The 22,598-nt window shown below is 45.8% G+C and overlaps 1 protein-coding gene across 1 annotated transcript in view; it reads left to right on the top strand.

The window, feature by feature from the left end:
• Positions 1-10,533: 10,533 nt before the first annotated feature.
• The window catches only part of FSD2 (fibronectin type III and SPRY domain containing 2), a 53,776-nt gene continuing 41,711 nt past the window's right edge, over positions 10,534-22,598 (top strand). Inside the window, exons 1-2 of the mRNA XM_056572180.1 lie at positions 10,534-10,898; positions 14,991-15,077. The gene's annotated coding sequence lies outside the window, so the exon portion shown is untranslated. The remainder of the gene's footprint in view (positions 10,899-14,990; positions 15,078-22,598) is intronic.

Below are 22,598 nucleotides of genomic sequence, written 5' to 3' on the forward strand. Positions count from 1 at the left end.
CCTGAAAATAGACCTAAACGGTTTCAATATTTAAAGGGGTACTTTTTTTATTTTTAAATCAACTGGTGCCCGAAATTTAAACAGATTTGCAAATTACTTCTATTAAAAAATCTTAAGCCTTCCAGTACTTATTAGCTGCTGAATACTACAGAGGAAATTCTTTTCTTTTTTGAACACAGAACTCTCTGCTGACATCATGACCACAGTGCTCTCTGCTGACACCTCTGTCCATTTTAAGAACTCTCTAGAGTAGGAGAAAATCCCCATAGAAAACATATGCTGCTCTGGACAGTTCCTAAAATGGACAGAGATGTCAGCAGAGAGCACTGTGGTCATGATGTCAGCAGAGACATCCAAAAAGAAAAGAATTTCCTCTGTAGTATTCAGCAGCTAATAAATACTAAACATAAAATAAATATAAACATATGTGGTATCGCCGCGTGCATAAATGTCTGAACTATAAAAATATATCATTAATTAAACCGTACAGTCAATGGCGTACGCGCAAATAAATTCCAAAGTCCAAAATAATGTATTTTTGGTCACTTTTTATATAATGAAAAAATGAATAAAAAGCGATTAAAAAGTCCGATCAATACAAAAATGGTAACGCAAAAAACTTCAGATCACGGCGCAGAAAATGAGCCCTCATACCGTCCCATATGCCGAAAAATAAAAAAGTTATAGGGGTCAGAAAATGACAATTTTAAACGTATAATTTTTCCTGCATGTAGTTAGGATTTTTTTCCAGAAGTACGACAAAATTAAACCTATATAAGTAGGATATCATTTTAATCGTATGGACCTACAGAATAAAGAGTTGTCATTTTTATTAAAAAATTGTAACCCAAAAGTTACAAAATGGCATTGTAACCCAAAAGTTACAAAATGGAATTTTTCTTCAATTTCATCGCACAATAATTTTTTTTTCCGTTTTGCCGTAGATTTTTGGGTAAAATGACCGATGTCACAGCAAAGTAGAATTGGTGGCACAAAAAAAAAAAGTGCAAAAAACGAAAAACCCTGCGTCCTTAAGGGGTTAAAAAATGGAAAAGGGGGGGGGTAATAGAGATGAGCGAACTTACAGTAAATTCGATTCGTCACGAACTTCTCAGCTCAGCGGTTGCTGAATTTTCCTACATAAATTAGTTCAGCTTTCCGGTGCTCCGGTGGGCTGGAAAAGGTGAATACAGTCCTAGGAAAGAGTCTCCTAGGATTGTATCCACCTTTTCCAGCCCACGGGAGCACCTGAAAGCTGAACTAATTTATGCAGGAAAAGTCATCAACTGCCGAGCCAAGAAGTTTATGACGAATCGAATTTACTGTAAGTTCGCTCATCTCTAGGGGGTAATTTCAACTTTTAATAGGGAAGGGTTAATTCACTTTTATTAACTTTTATTTATTTTTTTTTACAATTTTCTTTTTTTTAGCCCCCATAGGAGGCTATATCATGCAATCTTCTGATTGCATATACTGTACTGATCAATGCTGTGCCATAGCATAGCATTGATCAGTGTTCTTGGCGCTCTGCTGCTCTAGCCTGCTGAGCAGGCTTGGAGCAGCAGAACGCCAAATGGACAACAAAGAGGCAGGTGAGGACCCTCTCGTCGTCCAGTAAGCTGATTGGGACATCGCAATTTTGTCGCGATATTCCCGATCAGCTCCGCTGAGCTGCCGGGATAGTTTAACTTTCATTTTAGACGCCACAATCAACTTTGATTGCGGCATCTAAAGGGTTAATGCCGGGCATCGGCCCCGATCGGCATTGCCCGGCATTAGCTGTGGGTCCTCGCTGCCCGTAGAAACCCACTGAGTTTAACCGGTTCTCTGCTGGTGAGAACAGTTTAAACCCTGTTAACGGGACCAGGGCGTACGCCCTTGGTCCTTAGGTACCAGGGTCAATGGTCGTACCTGTACGCCCTTGGTCCTGGACAGGTTAACCCATTGAAAACGCAGCGATGTTTGTTGTTGTTGTTTTTTTTTTTCTTCCTCGCCTTTCACTGGCCATTAGTTTTTCAGTTTTTAACCTACAGGGCCACATGAGGGCTTGTTATTTGTGGGACTAAATGTACTTTGTAATGGAAATCACTAATTTTAGCACAAATTCTAGGGTGAAGCCCCAAAAAATTATTTGTGAGGTGAAATAAAAAATAAAATATATGCAATTTTGCTAATTTTAGGGGGTTTCATTTCTATGCAGTGACCTTTCTGGTAAAAATTATGTGTTATCTTTATTCTGTGGGTCCATACCATTACAATGATACCACACTAGAAACCTGTTTCTTTTTTTGCTTACATTTTTTATTTTGATCACTGATATTGGTCATTGATGGTGAGTGATGGCTGCTGATAGCAGCTGACCCCTGCCAACCATGAAGCAAGCTCAGCTTCACTTTTCACAAAAGGTAATAAATATGTTCCTTTGCGAGAAGATATTTTAGAAAACAAACCAAAACAGGCACAAATACAATTGGAAAGTATTTATGGTAGTTTACGCACATTAATGCACAGAAAAATATGAAAAGAGACAACAAACAATGATAGATCCAATCTGGTGTTTTGCTCTGTGCCACATTCATCTACAGGGTGAGGGTTATTTCATAAATGTGAGAATCGCTACACAGGGTAGAGATACTGGGGCACCACAGGTATTAAACAAAAGTTGCACCCAAGCCTTGAGGTCACAATACACATTAGAAAACAATTAGTTGTCAAAATATTTTGATTTCAGTAGGACTGGCTGACTGTCTAAGGCTAGGTTCACATCACCGCAGAGCTTCGCCCCATTCAGGGTCCATTTAGCGCCAAACAAAGAAGCCTGAATGGACCATTTGCACAACATAGTGTCCATCAATTGTCTGTTATTTTACGGAGATGAGTGGAGAAAAATGCCAGACATGCTGTATTTCTTCTCCTCTCCACTACCTTCTTTTCACAATTATCTCCCTTTAGTGGTGGTGATATGAACAAGCCCTACTCTGTATAGCGGCCTCACAACTACCCCAATAGATATAGGAGAGAAGGATCTGGTATGCTGATTTTTCAACTGCCTGATCCTTTTGTTCTGAGAGACAGTCTCTCCTCTATCCATTCAGGACACATGAACCCTCAGGTTAGCCGAGCATTCTTTTGTATGAAGGGATGGGGAGTGATAGCATTCAGTTGACAGCTGTCCCTTGTGTATTGTAAAGGCTGGTGATGGAGAAGTTGATCCACAGGACCTGTGTGGAAGATTATGTGGGCTGTACCAGGAAGCGGAGTCTAAGGTGCCGCTAGTTTTCACCAGAGCCTGTGCAAAGCGGGATAGACTTGCTGCGGCAGGCGGCACCCAGGTCGCTACCCCTAATATGACTCATCCACACAGGCTGCCGAGGTGTATCGTGGCACAGGAAGGATAAAGCAAGCTCATAGTCAGGTCAGGCAAAAGGTCAGGGCTGGCAGCACAGGAGCTTGATCAGGGACGTGGCAAGGTGGTCAGAGGTTGGCGGCACAGGAGCAAGGTCAGGAGCCAGCAGGAAGGTACGGTACATGGATAATTAGAAAACACAGGACAACACTTTCTCTAAGGCTCTAGGAAACACAAAGATTCGTCAGGGGTCAAGGGGAAGTCGGTCTTTAAATCTCAGAGAGCCGGCACGCGCGCACTAGGGGCAAACAGAACGCACAGGACAGAGGAGAGGTGAGTAAGGGCAGGGGACCCGAGAGTGCCCATGGTCCAGGGAGCAGACCGCAGCACCAGAGGGGGGCAGAGGCAAGCGCAGGAACACCCATAACAGCAGGGGAGAACTTGTGGCTGGGACATCGGAACACCGGACCGCAGGAGCGCCTGTAATATGTATAGGGGCCTTTACAACAGTTCAGATTAGAGCACAACAGAAGTTTACAATTGTAAAACATAAAGAGAAAAAGAAACACAGCCGTACATCCACAGTTTGTATTTTGATCTACTTGCTTCTCAGCATAAATTCAAACACTAACAGGTTGTTAGTATACATTTTGATCAAAAAGTACAAGCCCACTCGCCACCTATTTAGAGTGGGTCCCTAACCCAACATTGGTGTAGCACCACCGCAACACCATGTCCACAGGGGGCAAGTGCTCCACTGCTGCCCGACCAAGCCCCTGGCTCCAGGCCACACCACCCCACAAACAAAGCATCACAGTAACAATGACCGCCGCAGTACAACCACACCAATGTGAATACCTACCAAATGCTCCCTGCCATAGAGCTGGGAGAATGCTAGGAGGAAACCATTTTGCAGTCTCCTGCTAATTAAAAACGCATGGGCCGAATGGGGGGAGCAGAGTGCTGGCTATGAAAGAGGGGGAGAGACTACAATTGTGAAACACATAGAGAAAAAGAAACACAGCCGCACATCCACAATTTGTATTTTGATCTACAGGTTGTTAGTATACATTTTGATCAAAAAGTACAAGCCCACTCGCCACGTCAAGACCACCTATTTAGAGTGGGTCCCTAACCCAACACTGACGCAGCGTCAGGCGGCAGCCACCACCACTGCAACACCATGCCCACAGGGGGAGCAAACCAGTGGCCAGGCAGCCCCACTGCTGCCCGACCAAGCCCCTGGCTCCAGGCCACACCACCCCATAGACAAAGCATCGCAGTAACAATGAACAGAAGTCTGTCCTTAGGCTGGCATTTGTTGTGGGAAGCCATAGTGGGAGAGTATTGCTGTGGTAGATTGTGATGGTATCACAGCAATTTACGTTTGTTGGCCAGTTTATTGAGACTAATCAATGCAGCTGAGTTGCAATCCTTTCATAGTACCAGATTGGCAGCAGCACCTTGCAGACCAAAAATGCCAAAGGGGCCATTATGCTAGTTCCAATGAAATGAATGGAGCCAAGTTGTAATACCACACACAATCTAAGAATTGATGAATTTTTGGGTGTCACTTGTGGGTCATACCACGTAATCATTCACTTGCAAGTTGTGTGATCACAACAGAGCGACACATTTTTGGGCGTGTCACCAGAAATCTCAGCCCATATTTGTTGTGTGACATGTGAGCTTTATTAGAATCTTGTAGTTCAGCATGTGTGATGTATGGAGTAGGTTCTGTAGCCTTCTGTAGCCTGTGTGTTATGCTCCTGTGATACATAGTAATTGTGCATTATTTATTCCTCTTAGCCTACACTACGATACAATACATCATATGTATGTTTGTTTGGCAAATGATTCCAAGTAAATCTATTTTCTATCCCCTGTCAATTAGTAACTCTCTTTGCATCAAATCGAATCCACACATAAACAGAAAGGATATGTTAACTGCTAATTTAAATGGCTTACAACTTCATGATAGAATTCAGGGTCAAAGGTGTGTAAGGCTATGTTCACATGTGGTACGGCGGGGTGTGAGGTGCAGGGAAGATGTTGTTTCCCCTAGGGGCAGATGGTATTAACCCCTTGTGTTCGTGACATCAGGGTGTGGTTTAGCCTTAACCACCCGAAGGTATACCGCTTGATCCTGCGCTAGGCACTGGGGCAATGAAAACACCGACACCAAGCTATGGACAATGGTAGACAGTTGGAACAGTCTATACAGTACAGCCAGGGCCCAAGAAGGTGACCAGTGACACAGAGGCCTCGCAGGCTTGCTGGGACATGTAGTTGGACAGGAGAATATAGTGCAGGTAGGCTGGGTAGTCAGATGACTGAACTTGACTGACTTGTGACTAACAGGACGGGGACTCTATTTTATTTGCACTTGACTTGTGGCTGTAGGACTTAACTTGAGGCCTCCCCTACTCTGGACACACTCTAGACATGACTTTTCTGGACCTCAGCAGGATGCAAGAGAGAAGCTAGCTCCACCCAGGATTTATATGGGGGAGACTAGCAGGGAGCCCATAGGTCACCTTTGGGGTCAGCTGGTCACTGGTATCTCCTGGGTAACAATCACATGGTACATTTTATTAAAGGCATAACACATCTTTTAATATACAACACACACACATATATATATATATATATATATATATATATATATATATATATGGGGAAACAACTACAGGGGGCCCTGGGACATTGAGGGACACTGCCTGACAGGGCAGGAAAAGTATGGGGCAACACCATCCCGTACTGGGCCATCACAAACTCCCCCTCTTAATTGCAGTCGCCTTCGACGCCCAGTCCTGGAGGGCGGAGGACCGAAGTGACCACTGGGGCCAATGACTGTCCCTGAGAAATTTCTAACACAATGTCCTTTCCAGGTCTGATAGCAAACAGAAATGAGTCCATGTGGCATGGTGAATCTCCATACATGCTCTTGTACATATGCAAGGACTTTTGACCTTGTAATGACGTTCTGGACACTCTCTAATAACAATATGCATAACAATTATTTAAGATTTTTCGGGTTGGGCTGACGGAGACTATCTACCCAATGCCTTGGCTACTGGGGTCCCTTGGTTTTACACACTTCCCCCTCAGAACTCTGTACATATTAATCTAGACATACAGTCATGGCCGTAAATGTTGGCACCCTTGAAATTTTTCAAGAAAATTAAGTATTCCTCACAAAAAAGGATTGCAGTAACACATATTTTGCCATACACATGTTTATTCCCTTTGTGTGTATTGGAACTAAACCAAAAAAGGGAGGGAAAAAAAGCAAATTGTACATAATGTCATATCAAACTCCAAAAATGGGCTGGACAAAAGTATTGTCACCCTTAACTTAATATTTGGTTGCACACCCTCTTACACCTCTCAGCCGAAATGTTGGACCTCTCTCCCTTTTGCAAACTGCTCTAGGTCTCTCTTATTAGAAGGGCGCCTTTATCCAACAGCAATTTTAAGATCTCTCCACAAGTGTTCAATGGGATTTAGATCTGGACTCATTGCTGCCCACTTCAGAACTCTCCAGTGCTTTGTTGTCATCCTTTCTGGGTGCTTTATGATGTATGTTTGGGGTCATAGTTTACACTGACACTAATGCTCCCTGAGCCTGCAGGAAAGTTTGAATATCTTTGGAACTTGTTTGGGGCTGCTTATCCACCATCCAGACTATCCTGCGTTGACATCTTTCATAATTTTTCTCTTCCGTCTACGCCCAGGGAGATTAGCTACAGTGCTATGGGTTGCAAACTTCTTGATAATGTTGCACACTGTGGACAAAGGCAAATCTAGATCTCTGGAGATAGACTTGTAACCTTGAGATTGCTGATATTTTTCCACAATTTTGGTAGTCACGTCCTCAGACAGTTCTCTTCTCCTCTTTCTGTTGACCATGCCTAGTGTGGCACACAGACACACAATGCAAAGACTAAGTGAACTTCTCTCCTTTTTATATGCTTTCAGATGTGATTTTTATATTGTCCACACCTGTTACTTGCCCCTGGTGAGTTTAAAGGAGCATCACATGCTTGAAACCATCTTATTTTTCCACAAATTTGAAAGGGTGCCAATAATTTTGCCCAGCCCATTTTTGGAGCTTGGTGTGACATTATGTCCAATTTGCTTTTTTTCCTCCCTTTTTTGGTTTAGTTCCAATACACACAACATGTGTATAGCAAAACATGTGGTACTGCAATCCTTTTCTGTGAGAAACACTTCATTTTCTTGAAAAATTTCTAGGGTGCGGTGAAACAAAAAAAATATTTGTGGGGAGAAATGAAGAAAAAAGCCATTTTGCTACTTTTTAGGGCGTCCGTTTCGACGCAGTGCACTGTTCGGTAAAAATGACACCTTATCTTTATTCTGTAGGTCCATATGGTTACAAGGATACCCAATTATGTAGGTTTTATTTATTTTACTACTTGAAAAAAATTATAACTACATGCACCAAAATTAGAATGTTTAAAATTGTCATTTTCTGACCCCTATATCTTTTTTATTTTTCCACGTATGGGGCTATATGAGGGGTAATTTGTTTGTGCCGTCATCTGTAGTTTTTATCAGTACCATTTTTGTTTTGATGGGACTTTTTTTATCACTTTTTATTAATATGTTTATGGTATATGAAATGACCAAAAATTATACATTTTGGACTTTGGTATTTTTTTACATGTATGCCATACACGTGTGGTTTAGCTAACCTTATATGTTAATAGTTTGGACATTTACGCGTGCGGCATTACCTTACGGCGTGAAACAGCAGCTGTCGTCCGGGTGCAGGTTCCTGCTACTCCAGCTCTGCTCGTATCACAGGGTGAAGGGATGTCTATGTTCCGCTAATGAACATTGGGGGAGATTTATCAAAACCTGTCCGGAGGAAAACTTGCCCAGTTGCCCATAGCAACCAATCAGATCGCTTCTTTTATTTTTAGGAAGGCCTGTGAAAAATTAAAAAAGCGATCTGATTGGTTGCTATGGGCAACTGGACAACTTTCCCTCTGCACAGGTTTTGATGAATCTCCCCCATTGAATAAACCAACACAGCAGAACCTACAGGTGTGTGCTATGTTTTTCCTTTCTTCAATATTGGTACTATTTTTTTTTTACATAATTTTATTTAAAAAAATAGGAAGGGGGGGGGGTAATTCAAACTTTTATTGGGGGGTGTTATCTTATTCACATGCATTTTCTTTTTTATTTATATTTACACTTTTAACTTTTTTTTTTTTTTTGCCCCCAGTATTGCAAGTAGGGAATTTTGTGTTGACGAAAAACAAGTGAGGGACTGGCGGAAAATATAGCTAAGTTGGAAAAGATTCCAAAGGCAAAAAAAAGCTTGACGTGGTTTAAAGGGGTACTCCCCAGCTCAGCGTTTGGAACTAAATGTTCCAAACGCTGGAGCCGGCACTGGGAGCTTGTGACGTCATAGCCCTGCCCCCTCATGATGTCAGGCCCCACCCCCTCAATGCATTTTTTCTTTCAACTGTTCGGGATGCCGGGATATTTTTACTTTCACTTTAGATGCGGCAATCAACTTTGATCACCGTGTCTAAGTGGTTAATGCCGAGCATCACCATGATCGGTGATGTCTGGAATAAGACACTGGTCCTGGCGGCCACGCTCAGCTCCTGAGCTCCTAGAAGGGGAGCGGGACGAGGGCGTACAGGTATGCCCTCCGTCCTCAACAGGTTAACGACTTCATATGAGGCTCTAGAGACTGAATTGCATAAATGGGTTATGGAGTGTCGTTAAAATGATTACAGCGTAACCCACATGGGAATTCGCTTACATGCCCTTCAAATGGCTAAAGCAGCACCAGGCACTGAAAATTTTGTTGCATCAGCAGGTTAGTGAACCTGCTACATAAATAGGTTTGCCCTATGTTTGTGGCAAATAACAAAGATTTCACAGAAGTTGCCAAAAGACCTTGATGAAAAAGTGATGTCATTCCATTCATTTATCATAAAACAAAGGCGGATCCATAACTATGACCTGGAAAATATTGGGAATATGGATGAAACACCTATGATCTTTGATCTTCCTAGCAACAGAATGGTGGCAATTTTGGGAAAACTACTTTACTCAGAACCACAGAAAATGGAAAAAATACATTTTACAGTCGTTCTGTCATGTTTGGCTTATGGAACTAAGCTGCAGCCGGTCATTATTTTTAAATGAAAGACCTTGCCTAAAAAGATGAAATTCCCACCACGAATAACAATGCGCGCACATATAACAGGCTGGATTGATGGATGTAGATGGAACAAAAAAATGGCTGGAAGAAATCAGGAACTGAAGACCAGAAACAGCCTTAAAGAAAAAGCCATCATTACTAGTTTGGGATATGTTCAGAGCCCACACATCTGATGACTTGAAAATTGGCAAAATCTTCTCAGTGTTACGCCTAGCGCTCCGGGTCCCCGCTCCTCCCCGGAGCGCTCACGGCGTCTTTCTCCCTGCAGCTCCCCGGTCAGTCCCGCTGACCGGGAGCGCTGCACTGTCATGGCCGTTGGGGATGCGATTCGCACAGCGGGACGCGCCCGCTCGCGAATCGCATCCCAGGTCACTTACCCGTTCCCGTCCCCTGCTGTCATGTGCTGGCGCGCGCGGCTCCGCTCTCTAGGGCGCGCGCGCGCCAGCTCCCTGAGACTTAAAGGGCCAGTGCACCAATGATTGGTGCCTGGCCCAATCAGCTTAATTGGCTTCCACCTGGTCCCTGACTATATCTAACCTCCTCCCATGCACTCCCTGGCCGGATCTTGTTGCCCTTGTGCCTAGTGAAAGCGTTTTGTGTGTCTAAAGCCTGTGTACCAGAACTTCTGCTATCCACCCTGACTACGAACCTTGCCGCCTGCCCCCGACCTTCTGCTACGTCCGACCTTGCTTCTGTCTACTCCCTTGTACCTCGCCTATCATCAGCAGTCAGAGAGGTGAGCCGTTGCTAGTGGATACGACCTGGTCACTACCGCCGCAGCAAGACCATCCCGCTTTGCGGCGGGCTCTGGTGAAAACCAGTAGTGACTTAGAACCGGTCCACTAGCGCGGTCCTCGCCAATCCCTCTCTGGCACAGAGGATCCACTACCTGCCAGCCGGCATCGTGACACTCAGGTTACTTTGGCAATTATTCTAGGTGGGCTTACATCTGTATTGCAGCCCCTAGATGTGTCTTGGATAAACTTTTCAAAGACCATGTGTGAAAGATGTGCCATGAAAGGATGTCATCTGGTCAAGCCCGACTGACAAAAGTTGGAAATCTGATGAAGCCTGACATAGAATTGATAGCACACTGTGTTTGTGATGCATGGGAAGACATTCCAGAGGACATGGTGCAATGTGCCTTCCAGAAATGTGGCATTAATAATGCCATGGATGGCAGTGAAGATTTGTATGAGAACGACAGCAGTGATGGTGATGACTGTGAACTCAGTGATGATGACAACTTCTATGCTGATAACTTCACACAAGCTAATGTTGAAGCTCAGTTTCGACATACAGATGATGACGAGGAATCCAGTTTTGAAGGATCTGATTCAGGTAAGGTTTTTATACTTTTATCTTATCTATTTTTATTTTTGAATTTTACCAGTAGCTGCTGCATTTCCCACCCTAGGCTTATACTCGAGTCAATACGTTTTTCCTGGGCTTTTGGGTGAAATTAGGGGCCTCGGCTTATATTCGGGTCGGCTCATACTCGACTACTGTGGTATCACAGTACAAGATATAGTCCCGTACAGTACTTAGGCCCTGTCAGGTTGAGTCCCTCTGTGTCCCAGGGGCCCTCCTGCAGTGTCTCCCCCATAGTAATATATATTATGAATAGTGTTATGTGTGTTATGTATTAAGGACCTTTAACCTCTTAAGGACCAATGACGTCCTGGGACGTCATGGCACCCTGGGCCTTAAGGACCAATGACGTCCCACGATGTCATGGCCTTTTCCGGTCCCTGCCGCTCGCCGGGCAGAGATCGGAACTGGATGCCTGCTGAAATCCTTCAGCAGGCATCCAGGGCAAACACCGAGGGGGGCCATGTAGGCCCCCCATGTCGGCGAAAGCCGCAAATCGCAAGGGAAATCGCCCTTGCGATCTGCGGCGATACCGGGCTGATCGGGTCACTGGGACACGGCCGCCCGGTAATTTTGCATGATCCCGGCTGTCACAAACAGCCAGGACCATGCTGGAGCCTAGGAGCGAGGTGGCAAGCCTGCCACCTCCTCCGATCCCCTGCGATTCTTTGGTTAGTTAACCGACCAATCGCAGGGGGGCGATTACTTCCTCCCGCCCTGCCCGGCCCCTGAAAGTCCGTAGAGGACGGGAGGAAGACCGGAGGACGCGGCGGGGGACGGGGGAGTGCTGGGGACCGGCCCCGGTACTTACCTCGTCCCTGACGACCCGAATCCCTGCGATGAAGACGGCGGCGGCGGCGACAGGTGAGTTGATCTTCAGCCGCGGTCGGGCCCTTTACAGCAATGCACGTCGCCGTAAAGCGACATGCATTGCTGTATTGGGACCCTGTATACTACAACTCCCAGCATGCCCAGACAGCCCTTGGCGTCTGGGCATGCTGGGAGTTGTAGTTTTGCAACATCTGGAGGTCCGCAGTTTTGGGACCACTGTGCCCTTCCAGATGTTGCAAAATTACACATCCTCAGCATGCCCTTACTGTCCAGGCATGCTGGGAGTTGTAGTTCTGTAACATCTGGCCCTTCAGATGTTGCAGAACTACAACTCCCAGCATGCCTGGACAGTTTTGGCATACTGGGAGTTGTAGTTTTGCAACATCTGGAAGGGCACAGATTGGGAGCCACTGTATTAGTGGTCTACAAACTGTAGTCCTCCAGATGTTGCAAAACTACAACTCCAAGCATGCTGGGATTTGTAGTTCGGCAACATCTGGCTCTAAAGAACTACTACTTCCAGCATGCCTGAGAATGCTGGGAGTTGTAGTTTTGCAACAACAGGAGGCACACTGGTTGGGAAACATTGTCTGTTTCCTAACTCAGTGTTTCCCAAACCGTGTGCCTCCAGCTGTTGCAAAACTATAACTACCAGCATGCACTGATAGACCGTGCATGCTGGGAGTTGTAGTTTTGCAACAGCTGGAGGTCCCCCCCCCCCCCTGTGAATGTACAGGATACATTCACATGGGCAGGGGACTTACAGTGAGTATCAGGCTGCAAGTTTGAAATGCAGCAAATTTTGCGCGGCAGCTCAAACTCGCAGCGGGAAACTCGCTGTAATCCCCCGCCCGTGTGACTGTACCCTAAAAACACTACACTACACTAACACAAAATAAAATAAAAAGTAAAAAACACTACATATACGCATACCCCTACACAGCCCCCCTCCCCTCCCCAATAAAAATGAAAAACGTCTGGTACGCCATTGTTTTCAAAATGGAGCCTCCAGCTGTTGCAAAACAGCAACTCCCAGTATTGCCGGACAGCCGTTGACTGTCCAGGCATGCTGTGAGTTTTGCAACAGCTGGAGGCACCCTGTTTGGGAATCACTGGCGTAGAATACCCCTATGCAAATCCCTAATTCAGGCCTCAAATGCGCATGGCGCTCTCACTTCGGAGCCCTGTCGTATTTCTAGGCAACAGTTTAGGGCCACATATGGGGTATCGCCGTACTCGGGAGAAATTGCCTAACAAATCTTGGGGGTCTTTTTCTCCTTTCACCCCTTATGAAAAGGTGAAGTTGGGGTCTACACCAGCATGTTAGTGTAAAAAATAATTTTTTTACACTAACATGCTGGTGTTGCCCCATACTTTTCATTTTGACAAGAGGTAAAAGGGAAAAAAAAAAACCAAAATTTGTAATGCAATTTCTCCCGACTACGGAGATACCCCATATGTGGGCGCAAAGTGCTGTGGGGCCGCACAACAAGGCCCAGAAGGGAGAGTGCACCATGTACATTTGAGGTAATTTGCACAGGGGTGGCTGATTGTTACAGCGGTTTTGACAAATGCAAAAAAAACAAAACCCCACATGTGACCCCATTTCGGAAACTACACCCCTCACGGAATGTAATGAGGGGTGCAGTGAGAATTTACACCCCACTGGTGTCTGACAGATCTTTGGAACAGTGGGCTGCGCAAATAAAAAATTTTGTACAGCCCACTTTTCCAAAGATCTGACAGACACCAGTGGGGGGGTAAATGCTCACTGTACCCCTTGTTACGTTCCTCAAGGGGTCTAGCTTCCAAAATTGTATGCCATGTGGGGGTTGTTTTGCTGTCCTGGCACCATAGGGGCTTCCTAAATGCGACATGCCCCCCGAGCAAAATTTGCTCTCAAAAAGCCAAATATGACTCCTTCTCTTCTGAGCATTGTAGTTCGCCCATAGTGCACTTCAGGTCAACTTATGGGGTACCTCCATACTCAGAAGAGATGGGGTTACAAATTTTGGGGGGTATTTTCTGCTATTAACCCTTGGGGGGAAACACATTTTAGTGAAATTCTTTTTACATTTTTTTACATATGCAAAAGTCGTGAAACACCTGTCGGGTATTAATGCTCACTTTATTCCTTGTTACGTTCCTCAAGGGGTCTAGTTTCCAAAATGGTATGCCATGTGTTTTTTTCTCCTGTTCTGGCACCATAGGGGCTTCCTAAATGCAACATGCCCCCCCAAAAACCATTTCAGAAAAACGTACTCTCCAAAATTCCCTTGTCACTCCTTCGCTTCTGAGCCCTCTACTGCGCCCGCCGAACAATTTACATACACATATGAGGTATGTGCTTACTCGAGACACATTGGGCTACAAATATAAGTATACATTTTCTCCTTTTATCCCTTGTAAAAAATAAAAAATTGGGTCTACAAGAACATGCGAGTGTAAAAAATGAAGATTGTGAATTTTCTCCTTCACTTTGCTGCTATTCCTGTGAAACACCTAAAGGGTTAAAATGCTGACTGAATGTCATTTTGAATACTTTGGGGGCTGCAGTTTTTATAATGGGGTCATTTGTGGGGTATTTCTAATATGAAGACCCTTCAAATCCACTTCAAACCTGAACTGGTCCCTGAAAAATTGTGATTTTGGAAATTTTGTGAAAAATTGGAAAATTGCTGCTGAACTTTGAAGCCCTCTGGTGTCTTCCAAAAGTAAAAACACATACATTTTATTATGCAAACATAAAGTGGACATATTGTATATGTGAATAAAGAAAATGATTTGGAATATCCATTTTCATTACAAGCAGAGAGCTTCAAAGTTAGAAAAATGCTAAATTTTAAATTTTTTCATCAAATTTTGGAATTTTTCACTAAGAAACGATGCAAGTATCGACAAAATTTTACCAATAACATAAAGTAAAATATGTCACGAAAAACTATCTCGGAATCAGAGTGATAGGTAAAAGCATTCCAGAGTTATTAATGTTTAAAGTGACAGTGGTCAGATGTTCAAAAAACGCTCTGGTCCTAAGGTGTAAAATGGCCTGGTCCTTAAGGGGTTAAAGACCTTTGAGTTAGTCACATGATAAGGTGTTCACATGATGTTTTTGTTACCCAGAGAGCACCAGCTAACCAGTTGACCTGCAGCTTGACCTATGGGCTTCTGCTCCAGCCCCCCTTTATAAGAGGGACAGCCATTACAATTTCTTTCTTCCACCATTCTTAGATCCTGAGGCACAGTAAAGACCAGACGTCTCAGAGCTAGTGTCCAGCACATCTGGAGGCTTCAAGCCTAATCTACAGCCACATGCCAGTAAGTCAAGTCGCCTATGTCTGCTGTCACTACCTACAGTCAAGTCAAGTCTATAGTCAAGTCTATCATAGTCAGTGTGGCTGTCCCAAAGTCTGTCAAAGTCACTACAAGTCCCAGCAAGCCGCAAGTTCCTTCTGTGTTACTGACCACCTCTCTGGGATCCTGGCCTAGCTGTAAAGACTATTTCCATCTGTCTTCCTCAGTAAGGCTACCGTTAACCCTAACCTGGTCTTGGACAATTATTGCCCTGCCTAACCTTGGGATAGCAGTGCTACCGTTCGGGTGGTTACGGGGAAAACACGCCCTGGCGTCACAAACATTTAGGGTTTAATAACATCTGCCCGTGGGCTATAACATCTGCCCTATACACCTCATCTTCACACCCCGAGGCACCACAAAACATATTGTTCCAGTCTATTTAGCCCCAGAAGTTCCACTACACATCTTGGACACTTACAGTAATATCTATCTACAGGTGGGGGTCTCTTCCTTTTGGAGGAGTTTCTGCAGTTTGTAATATGAGATTGTTTGCTTCCTTCTGGAGGAAAACAAATTTGCATATATTTCTCCAATGAAGCATTGCTTGAAAACAAGTCTGCATACCATAGCAGAATCAGTTAAGCTAAGGCAGTGTTTTCCAAACAGTGTGTCTCCAGCAGTTGCAAAACTACAACTCCCAGCATGCCTGGACAGCCAAAGGCTGTCCAGGCATGCTGGGAGTTGTAGTTTTGCAACAGCTGGAGACACACTGTTTGGAAAACACTGATCTAAGGCATCTCTCTAACCAACCAGCACCAAACTCTTTTTTTTCACAAGAACCACAAAACAGCTGTCTTCTTTGGCTAATATTAGTTTTCTTCCTTCTGGAGGAGAGCTAATTTGCAGATAATAAATCTAAAAAAGACACATTCAGATATATATTTTTGATGATAACCTTGGCCCCTTATTAGTTCTTATACATTATCTGGTCTGTATTCATCAGCCTCTAGTACTAAGCAGTGTGACATATTCTCAGCCACACTTCTAGAGCTTCTCCCTTTTGACATGCGAAGAGTAGAGGACAGCTGCGGGGGATCTATATTTGTCATCCTCCATTACTGCTGGGATATCAGTATTCCTGGGCATACTGTCTAAAATTACCCAAGGGCTTTCATGCTCCTCTCCCATAAGCAGATCGCAGAGTCTCTTCGCACAGGGATAGGAACTTAAATTATCAGGTAATTGTGTGCATGGCTATTTTATACCTGTAAGCCAGTTAGTAGCTTCACGCCGAGTTTCTAATGCCTCTTTCATGTTACTATGGCATGCCCTCTTTAGTGTGAAAATTGTAAAAAACATAAAATGTATCTCACATTCTCTAATATTCTTTCAAACCTTAATACCTTGGCAGATATTGGTTTTACGTAGTTATGAGCTGGTACTTTTTATTACTGCAGAAAAAAAAACGATTTAAATTAGGAAGCTGTGTATTCTGTCTTATAATGACAGTGCACAGTGTATGTCTGTTAATAAGTCTTCTCTTGTGCATGGATGCCATTCTTTAAAGGGGTACTCCCGTGAAAACCTTTATTTATTTATTTATTTATTTTAATCAACTGGTGGCATAAAGTTAATCAGATTTGTAAATTACTTCTATTAAAAAATCTTAATCTTTCCAGTACTTTTTAGGGGCTATATACTACATAAGAAATGCTTTTCTTTTTGGATTTTTCTGATGTCACGACCACGGCGCTCTCTGCTAACCTCTGCTGTCCATTTTTGGAACTGTCCAGAGCAGGAGAAAATCCCCATAGCAAACACATGCTACACTGGATAATTCCTAAAATGGACAGCAGAGGTCAGCAGAGAGCATTGTGGTCGTGACATTATTATTTATTATTATTTATTTTATTTATATAGCGCCTACAGATTCCGCAGCGCTTACAATTATGGGGTACAAACAAAAACAAGTGTCAGACATAAAATTACACAATAACTATTCAAACAAGAGGTGTGGGGATATATTGAGGATATGTTGGGGATATGTTGGGGATATATTGAGGATATGTTGAGGATATGTTGGGGATATGTTGAGGATATGTTGGGGGTATGTTGGGGATATGTTGAGGATATGTTGGGGATATGTTGAGGCCAATTAGAGACTGTTATAGGCCTGTCTGAAGAGATGTGTTTTTAGGCCACGTTTGAAACTATGGATGTTGTTGTTGAGTCTGAGGGATTGAGGGATAGCATTCCAGAGAACCGGTGCAGCACGAGTGAAGTCTTGGAGACGGGAGTGAGAAGTTCGGATTATAGAAGATGTTAGTGTGAGATCATTAGCAGATCGGAGAGAACGTGTAGGATGGTAGACAGAGATGAGAGAGGAGATGTAGGGAGGTGCAGCATTGTGGAGAGCTTTGTGTGTGAGACTGTGGATTTTATACTGTACTCTGGACTTGTTACGCCGAGCGCTCCGGGTCCCCGCTCCTCCCCGGAGCGCTCGCAACATCCTCGCTACTGCAGCGCCCCGGTCAGATCTACTGACCGGGTGCGCTGCGATACCGCCCCCAGCCGGGATGCGATTCGCGATGCGGGTGGCGCCCGCTCGCGATGCGCACCCCGGCTCCCGTACCTGACTCGCTCTCCGTCGGTCCTGTCCCGGCGCGCGCGGCCCCGCTCCCTAGGGCGCGCGCGCGCCGGATCTCTGCGATTTAAAGGGCCACTGCGCCACTGATTGGCGCAGTTGGTCTAATTAGTGTGTTCACCTGTGCACTCCCTATGTATACCTCACTTCCCCTGCACTCCCTCGCCGGATCTTGTTGCCATTGTGCCAGTGAAAGCGTTTCCTAGTGTGTTCCTAGCCTGTGTTCCAGACCTCCTGCCGTTGCCCCTGACTACGATCCTTGCTGCCTGCCCCGACCTTCTGCTACGTCCGACCTTGCTCTTGTCTACTCCCTTGTTCCGCGCCTATCTTCAGCAGTCAGAGAGGTTGAGCCGTTGCTAGTGGATACGACCTGGTTACTACCGCCGCTGCAAGACCATCCCGCTTTGCGGCGGGCTCTGGTGAATACCAGTAGTAACTTAAAACCGGTCCACTAGCACGGTCCACGCCAATCCCTCTCTGGCACAGAGGATCCACCTCCTGCCAGCCGAATCGTGACAGTAGATCCGGCCATGGATCCCGCTGAAGTTCCACTGCCAGTTGTCGCCGACCTCACCACGGTGGTCGCCCAGCAGTCGCAACAGATAGCGCAACAAGGCCACCAGCTGTCTCAACTGACCGTGATGCTACAGCAGCTACTACCACAGCTTCAGCAATCATCTCCTCCGCCAGCTCCTGCACCTCCTCCGCAGCGAGTGGCCGCTTCCGGCCTACAACTATCCTTGCCGGATAAATTTGATGGGGACTCTAAGTTTTGCCGTGGCTTTCTTTCGCAATGTTCCCTGCACTTGGAGATGATGTCGGACCAGTTTCCTACTGAAAGGTCTAAGGTGGCTTTCGTAGTCAGCCTTCTGTCTGGGGAAGCTCTGTCATGGGCCACACCGCTCTGGGACTGCAATGACCCCGTCACTGCCTCTGTACACTCCTTCTTCTCGGAAATTCGAAGTGTCTTTGAGGAACCTGCCCGAGCCTCTTCTGCTGAGACTGCCCTGCTGAACCTGGTCCAGGGTAATTCTTCCGTTGGCGAGTACGCCATCCAATTCCGTACTCTTGCTTCCGAATTATCCTGGAATAATGAGGCCCTCTGCGCGACCTTTAAAAAAGGCCTATCCAGCAACATTAAAGATGTTCTGGCCGCACGAGAAATTCCTGCTAACCTGCATGAACTCATTCATCTAGCCACTCGCATTGACATGCGTTTTTCCGAAAGGCGTCAGGAGCTCCGCCAGGATATGGACTTTGTTCGCACGAGGCGTTTTTTCTCCCCGGCTCCTCTCTCCTCTGGTCCTCTGCAATCCGTTCCTGTGCCTCCCGCCGTGGAGGCTATGCAAGTTGACCGGTCTCGCTTGACACCTCAAGAGAGGACACGACGCCGCATGGAGAATCTTTGCCTGTACTGTGCCGGTACCGAACACTTCCTGAAGGATTGTCCTATCCGTCCTCCCCGCCTGGAAAGACGTACGCTGACTCCGCACAAAGGTGAGACAGTTCTTGATGTCAACTCTGCTTCTCCACGCCTTACTGTGCCTGTGCGGATATCTGCCTCTACCTTCTCCTTCTCTACTATGGCCTTCCTGGATTCCGGATCTGCAGGAAATTTTATTTTGGCCTCTCTCATCAACAGGTTCAACATCCCTGTGACCAGTCTCGCCAGACCCCTCTACATCAATTGTGTTAACAATGAAAGATTGGACTGTACCGTGCGTTACCGCACGGAGCCCCTCCTAATGTGCATCGGACCTCATCACGAAAAAATTGAGTCCTCTCCAATTGAGTCCTCTCCAATTTTGGTCCTCTCCAATTGCACTTCCGAAATTCTCCTTGGACTACCGTGGCTTCAACGCCATTCCCCAACCCTTGATTGGTCCACAGGAGAGATCAAGAGCTGGGGTACTTCTTGTTTCAAGGACTGTCTTAAACCGGTTCCCAGTACTCCCTGCCGTGACCCTGTGGGTCCCCCTGTAACCGGTCTCCCTAAGGCTTATATGGACTATGCTGACGTATTTTGCAAAAAACAAGCTGAGACTTTACCTCCTCACAGGCCTTATGACTGTCCTATTGACCTCCTCCCGGGCACTACTCCACCCCGGGGCAGAATTTATCCTCTGTCCGCCCCGGAGACTCTTGCTATGTCTGAATACATCCAGGAAAATTTAAAAAAGGGGTTTATCCGCAAATCCTCCTCTCCTGCCGGAGCTGGATTTTTCTTTGTGTCCAAAAAAGATGGCTCCCTACGTCCTTGCATTGATTACCGCGGACTTAATAAAATCACGGTAAAGAACCGCTACCCCCTACCTCTTATCTCAGAACTCTTTGATCGCCTTCAAGGTGCCCACATCTTTACCAAACTGGACTTAAGAGGTGCTTATAATCTCATCCGCATCAGGGAGGGGGACGAATGGAAAACTGCATTTAACACCAGAGATGGACACTTTGAGTATCTAGTCATGCCCTTTGGCCTGTGCAACGCCCCTGCCGTCTTCCAAGACTTTGTTAATGAAATTTTTCGTGATCTCTTATATTCCTGTGTTGTTGTGTATCTGGACGATATTCTGATTTTTTCTGCCAACTTAGAAGAACATCGCCAGCATGTCCGCATGGTTCTTCAGAGACTTCGAGACAATCAACTTTATGCCAAAATGGAGAAATGTCTGTTTGAATGTCAATCTCTTCCTTTCCTAGGATACTTGGTCTCTGGCCAGGGACTACAAATGGACCCAGATAAACTCTCTGCCGTCTTAGATTGGCCACGCCCCTCCGGACTCCGTGCTATCCAACGTTTTTTGGGGTTCGCCAATTATTACAGACAATTTATTCCACATTTTTCCACTATTGTGGCTCCTATCGTGGCTTTAACCAAGAAGAATGCCAATCCTAAGTCCTGGTCTCCCCAAGCGGAAGACGCATTTAAACGGCTCAAGTCTGCCTTTTCTTCTGCTCCCGTGCTCTCCAGACCTGACCCATCTAAACCCTTCCTATTGGAGGTTGATGCCTCCTCAGTGGGAGCTGGAGCGGTCCTTCTACAAAAAAATTCTTCCGGGCATGCTGTTACTTGTGGTTTTTTTTCTAGGACCTTCTCTCCGGCGGAGAGGAACTACTCCATCGGGGATCGAGAACTACTGGCCATTAAATTGGCACTTGAGGAATGGAGGCATCTGCTGGAGGGATCAAAATTTCCAGTTATCATTTACACCGATCACAAGAATCTCTCCTATCTCCAGTCTGCCAAACGGCTGAATCCTCGCCAGGCCAGGTGGTCGTTGTTCTTTGCCCGTTTTAACTTTGAAATTCATTTTCGCCCTGCCGACAAGAACATTAGGGCCGATGCTCTCTCTCGTTCCTCGGATGCCTCGGAAGTAGAGGTCTCTCCGCAACACATCATTCCTCCTGACTGTCTGATCTCCACTTCTCCAGTCTCCATCAGGCAAACTCCTCCAGGGAAGACCTTCGTTTCTCCACGCCAATGTCTCGGGATTCTCAAATGGGGTCACTCCTCCCACCTCGCAGGCCATGCGGGCATCAAAAAGTCCTTGCAACTCATCTCTCGTTTCTATTGGTGGCCGACTCTGGAGACGGATGTTGTTGATTTTGTGCGGGCCTGTACTGTCTGTGCCCGGGATAAGACTCCTCGCCAGAAGCCTGCTGGTCTCCTTCATCCTCTGCCTGTCCCCGAACAGCCTTGGTCTCTGATTGGTATGGACTTTATTACAGACTTACCCCCATCCCGTGGCAACACTGTTGTTTGGGTGGTCGTTGATCGATTTTCCAAGATGGCACATTTTATTCCTCTTCCTGGTCTTCCTTCAGCGCCTCAGTTGGCAAAACAATTTTTTGTACACATTTTTCGTCTTCACGGTTTGCCCACGCAGATCGTCTCGGATAGAGGCGTCCAATTCGTGTCAAAATTCTGGAGGGCTCTCTGTAAACAACTCAAGATTAAATTAAACTTCTCTTCTGCTTATCATCCTCAATCCAATGGGCAAGTAGAAAGAATTAACCAGGTCCTGGGTGACTATTTACGGCATTTTGTTTCCTCCCGCCAGGATGACTGGGCAGATCTTCTACCATGGGCCGAATTCTCGTACAACTTCAGAGTCTCTGAATCTTCTGCTAAATCCCCATTTTTCGTGGTGTACGGCCGTCACCCTCTTCCCCCCCTCCCTACTCCCTTGCCCTCTGGTTTGCCCGCTGTGGATGAAGTGACTCGTGATCTTTCCACCATATGGAAAGAGACCCAAAATTCTCTTTTACAGGCTTCATCTCGCATGAAAAAGTTTGCCGATAAGAAAAGAAGAGCTTCCCCCATTTTTGCTCCCGGAGACAAGGTATGGCTCTCCGCTAAATATGTCCGCTTCCGTGTCCCCAGTTACAAACTGGGACCACGCTATCTGGGTCCTTTCAAAATCTTGTGCCAAATTAATCCTGTCTCTTACAAACTTCTTCTGCCTCCTTCTCTTCGTATTCCCAATGCCTTTCATGTCTCTCTCCTTAAACCACTCATCATCAACCGTTTCTCTCCCAAACTTGTTTCTCCCACTCCTGTTTCCGGTTCTTCTGACATCTTCTCCGTGAAGGAGATACTGGCCTCCAAGACGGTCAGAGGGAAAAAATTTTTTGGGGTTGATTGGGAGGGCTGTGGTCCTGAAGAGAGATCCTGGGAACCTGAGGACAACATCCTAGACAAAAGTCTGGTCCTCAGGTTCTCAGGCTCCAAGAAGAGGGGGAGACCAAAGGGGAGGGGGTACTGTTACGCCGAGCGCTCCGGGTCCCCGCTCCTCCCCGGAGCGCTCGCAACATCCTCGCTACTGCAGCGCCCCGGTCAGATCTACTGACCGGGTGCGCTGCGATACCGCCCCCAGCCGGGATGCGATTCGCGATGC

This window comes from Hyla sarda, chromosome 4 (genome assembly GCF_029499605.1).
Source record: "Hyla sarda isolate aHylSar1 chromosome 4, aHylSar1.hap1, whole genome shotgun sequence".
Taxonomy (NCBI): domain Eukaryota; kingdom Metazoa; phylum Chordata; class Amphibia; order Anura; family Hylidae; genus Hyla; species Hyla sarda.